A 5,329-nucleotide genomic window follows, 5' to 3' on the forward strand; every position below is an offset into this window, starting at 1 on the left:
AGTATATCCTTAGGTGCAGTTGTCAATCATAGGGAGGAGCACTATGGTGAAAGCTGATCTCAAGTGAGACCTAGCCTTCTAAATCCAGTTTTCAAGGAATAGTGGTTTGTTCAGTTTTCATTTACATTTCAGCTTGTCCTGATAAACAGAGCTGTACTCTTGTGTCCCACTTCAGGCACACGTTCCTCATATGCAAGAGATTCAAAGGACTGGTGCACACAACAGCGTAGCACATCAGAGGCACTGTTACACCCCTGCCAAATGTCTTCCCAGGCTCACAAAAGCACGTCTTGTCTTTGGCAGCATTAATGTCCTACGGCGTTTGTGTAAATTCTAAATCTTCCCTGAACGATGCTTTTAACCGATGGCTGTGAGCCGAATTCTGCCCTCAGATACGCATCTCCAATTCTGAACGCGTTGATTCTAGAGGAGCTGAAGCGCAGATGTTGTGAGAATTGTGTCTAGTCCTCTGCAGGGGTGAGTGGGACCAGTGACTGTGTCCTCCTGTGTGAGATTAAAATGAATGTACTGCAGATCGGAGTTAATTAACCGAGAAAATTGTCTTTGTAAGGTCGTGCTCTGCCCTTTTTTTTTTTTTTATTGCATAGACTTTTCACAGAAGGCAAACTGTTCACATGATGAACAAAGACGTCAGAGGAATGAAGGAGGTTGACTCTTTCTCAAGTACAACAGAGCTTAAATGTTGAAAGGTTGTAATAGAAGGAATGACTTTGAATTGAACCATTTTTCAACCAAAACTACTTTCAAGCAATGAGAGCAATATAGATCTAGAACTGCTTTATGTGGGCCTGACAAAGAACCGTAGTGCTAAGAAATGTTTATAAATCTTCAAGTAATGAAATACAAGCTGCAAGTAATGAAATCCAGCTAAAAATGGATTCTTTAAAAGTTACACTTAGGCTATTTTTTGTATTGTTGTTAATCTGTTCTATAAATTACTGACAATATAAAAGATAAAACAGGAGCCTTGATGCATAGCTTGAAATCGTGCCTAGAAAGTTAAATAGCTCCCTGTTCTGGGACTTGCCTTAAAATTGTCCTGTTCTTGCTTTTGCTTTGCCAGTAGCACTGATGATTTGTCCCACCTCGAGCAGTTCAACGTGCCGAAGAATCTTGCATTATAAAGTTTACATACTACAGAAGCTATATCTTCTTTTTTTTTAAGTGACTTGCTTCTCCATGTCTTTGTAACCATTTGTGGCATCTTGATTCCAGCTTCATCAGGTTTTATACCATCGGGTGGGTGAAATTACAGAGGGATCCATTGGTTAGCTATAGCCCCATGAACAAAACTGTGCAATACTAGGTAATATGTTCACTTTGCTTGGGGGGATGATGTGTAATACTGGAGAATTTCCAGGTGGATGCATCCAGTGAAATTGCAGTCAGATGAACAAAGCTAAATCTCGTGTAACCGCAGGGAAGGTTGGAAGTTCCACAAGACTCTTTGCGTATTCAGTGGCACATCTTAAAGACTGGGGGGGGGGAAAAATGTGTCTGGCTTTGTCATGAGGCTCTTGATGTGTATCTTGTTTAATAAAATATCCTGATGAGAATCAGAAAATATCACTTCAAGCGGTTGAACCCTGTGACTTAGCAAATGTGTGCGTGAGTGAAATCAGGTTTACTTGGCTTTTCAAACCCTTGTTATGTTGTAATTTTTTAATGTAAAAAAAATAAAGTAATGAATCGAAGTCTTAGTTGATTAACTTCTGCTCTATATGTCACATCTTTTTGCACATATATGTGCATATTTGCATACATTTAATTACAACGCCTTCGGAGCAGTGGTCTGGGCATCCTTTGGCTTGTAATTTATATGTATGTGTATATCAATTAACAGATTATATTTCCAAATTAAAGATGTTACTCTGCCTCTTAAGGGCCTTAAGCTATGCTAACTGCTTAGCTGCTCCTAGGCACTTCCTCTTCTGCATCCCGTGGTGGAACTGCTTATCTTGTTAGTAACTGTTGGTCTGAGGCGAGTGGGAAAACTCACGGTGAACGCTGCTTATTTGAAAGCTCTTAACAGAGTATCTCAGGTTTCACTCTTTGAAGGTATTTGTGTAAAATACGGGTTTAGACTTCCCAGTTCCTCTGTGAAGATACTTCTGCTGCTAATTCTGCAGCCTCAGGTAGGAGGGAAAGCGGGTTATGCAGCCTAGAAAGCAGCAGTTCAGGTGGTTGTCAGCAGACCCAAGAAGGAGGACGAGGAGGAAGCAAGGTTTACAAAGGCAGGGGAGGATGGAGAGACTAGAAGCAGTTTATTTCCCATTTTCCATAATTCTAGAAAAATACATTTCCTGGTTATAACATCGCCCTTTTGCATGCTGCTGTTTCTATGGAGAAAATAGCTCCAGATACGCTCATATAAACTTTGTGCCACTGCTGCTTTATTTGTTTCAGCAGGTCAATGATTTGGTTATATTTGTATGCCACAACACTTAGGCTGTGCTGTGTTTACATATATTTTAGGGACGAGCTTGTTTACTCTCCAAATGGAACAGATGTCTCTGCAGATGGATCCTGCTAATTTATCTCCTTTTTATTCTCTTGTTTAATTTCTAGTCATAACGCCAGGTTGTTTCATGGACCCTTTCTGAAGTCTTAGCAGCAGTGACAAGTGAGAATTCATTTATGGACTCCTTTATGCCTCTCCTGTGTGGAAATGCTGTGTTTCTGTGATTGTTCTCACTTCTTTCTGTTGGCACTGTGTAAATATGTGAATGTATTCGATGCTGTTGGAGAAAGTGGCATAAGAGGTTCTGAAATAGAGAAATTGGACTGTAAAGTGGTTCTTAAGTCTGTTAATAACGCTAAAATGAAATGTGCTAGCATTACAGTTCTGTATATTTTTAAGCATTATTCCTTGAAGTGGAGTCACGGTTCAATTCATGCCTTTTACTTGGTGTTTGAATATTGGTGCTTATTGATTGGTTGTTGATTTTTTTTTTTTTGCTTGTGTCACTCATTCTTTTTGTGTGTGTTCTGAGTTTCTTCGTGGAGAAACACTCCCGTTCTGTTCTTGCAGGACTTCCTGACTGTATTGCAGTAGCGTATATGTTACTGTCATGCGCTTAACTCTTGTCATACCCACGTAGAGCTCTGGAAAACAGCCAGCATGCATGAACCCAATCACAGTCCTCGTTTCTTAATAACATAAGCAAAATTTTTCACCTCCAAAATATTTCTGCAATTTCTTTTAATACGATAGTGCAAGATAAAGTTCAAATTAGACCTAGATCGGCGTTAATAAAGCCAAACGTTAGAACTGGCAAGGAAATGGATAATCTGCAGAGAAATAGGTAAGGCTTTATTACCGAAGGTGCATGGTTGATGTTGTTCTGACAAAGCAGGTGGCATCTAAACTATTTTTAGATGATGGTCTGAACCTCTTTTGTTAACCAAATCATGATTCCATTACAGCAGAAATCTAATAAAATAGTCACTTCCAGGGTACGTTTGCATAGGAATATTGGTTTAATTTAGGGTGGGGTTTGACACGGGGAAGATAGAAAGAGATTTTTGCTGTGAATCTGTTCTGGCCCTTAATATAGTTCTGCTGTAAGACATTAAATTACTTTTACTGTAAATCTTCCTCAGACTAGCTGAACACTGGAGCCTGAGTCTGATGTTTCCTTGTTCCTGAACAATTTTATTTTCTTCTGTCAGGTAATATCTTAGATTTGATAATTGCATTAGTCTCGAGTGAAAGCTGGGCTTTGCAGCTGTAGGTGATTCTTTTTCATGAGCAATAGATCCCCAAGGTGAAAATCCCTAAGGTATTTATATCGGAGAAATCAATAGAGAAACTTGAAAATGTGGTTTTGAATTAAAGAAAAAAAAGCAAACTTTCCATCTGAAATATGAGAATATGGAATTTATTTCCTCTGTAGATTTATTTTCTTACCATTAATGGGTATAAATGTTCTTTTCCTTTCTAGAAAAGTAATGTAATCTATGTGATGGAGGAACTGGAAGCAATGTTAGCTAAGTACAGTTGCCTCTGTCATGCAGCAGGAAGCAGTGGAACCTGGTTTCCAGATATAGCTGTTTCAAGTCAAAGTTATCAGCACATAATGTCAGATCAAATTCATCATAGACAGTAGAAAAATAAAGCGTTGCAATCCTAGGTGAAATTCAACCCAGGCTTCAGTTGTTTTCCAACCGCTTGTGCTATAGAAGGGCAAGTCTAAAATGTGTCCCCACCAAATGTCTTCCCGGATGAAGGTTCAGATGCTCCTCCCGGCGTCTTTCGATCAGTTGGATTGCATTTCCATCGCATCCTCCGTCCGAGGAGCCGTAGTCTCAAAGTGCTTCATGAGCACTAGTGAATTAAAAGCTTCACAAAGCCATAGCTGGGCACTGTCACCTCAGGTTTTTTTGCCACAAACAGGGATGCACGAGTTGCTGGATTTGTGCAGTGTGGCAGAACTGAGAATTGCCCATCGTGTCCTGCTGTTCGGTACAGCCACCCGTAACCCCCCGAGCTGTCTGACCGAGTTCGTTGAGCTTTTACACAGATGAGCACAAGCTCTGTGGGCCTCTGGCAATCTGCTTTCTGGTGAAGTCCACTTCATGCAAACAAACACCGTAACACAAGGAACACTGAGGTTGCAGAGTCGTCTCTTGGGCTTATTTTAAGTAGTTGTAACATGGTTAATACCTGGTCACCTGCCGCTGATTTTTAAGTGCAGAAGCACCTTATGTTTTAAATACAAGTGTTTTTCTAAAAAATAAATGGCTCTTAGCAGACCTGCCTCTTCCTTTTCTGGTTAATTTAGAGCTTTGAAGTTTAGCTTGCAGAAATTACAAAGACATCTAAAACTACAGCAAAATCACATCTCTGGACTGGGAAGAGGGGTTTTGGGGGGGGGCATTTTTGTTGTTTCTTCCAGATATGTTTGTGATAAAAGTTTGCAGAAGGTACAAACAGTGATTTGGTAAGGCAGTCAACAGTTTCAGGAGTTTTACCAGAGCCAGCAGCCCTGGTCTGATTGCAGAGGTCCTCACTGTCATCTTGGGGCTGCGTTAGATGCGCACGCAACATAGACGACGCATCAAATGACTCACAGCTGGACTTTAGATATACTGGAAATTCTGGAATATTACAAAATGTTGGCATCCCTGGGCACAAATAATAACTGACCGGCGTTAAATGTTAGCTGGCCGATGTGGAACCAGATGCATCCTTGTGGAATAAGAAAGTGTGGGCCTGCTAAGGGTTATGAAGCTATTCTTCCTCAAGCTTAACGTGCAGCAGGAGAAATGGGAGTGTAATTAAGTTTTTAATGGGAATAGACCTTTT

This window comes from Apaloderma vittatum, unplaced genomic scaffold (assembly GCF_000703405.1).
Source record: "Apaloderma vittatum isolate BGI_N311 unplaced genomic scaffold, ASM70340v1 scaffold19046, whole genome shotgun sequence".
Lineage (NCBI taxonomy): Eukaryota > Metazoa > Chordata > Aves > Trogoniformes > Trogonidae > Apaloderma > Apaloderma vittatum.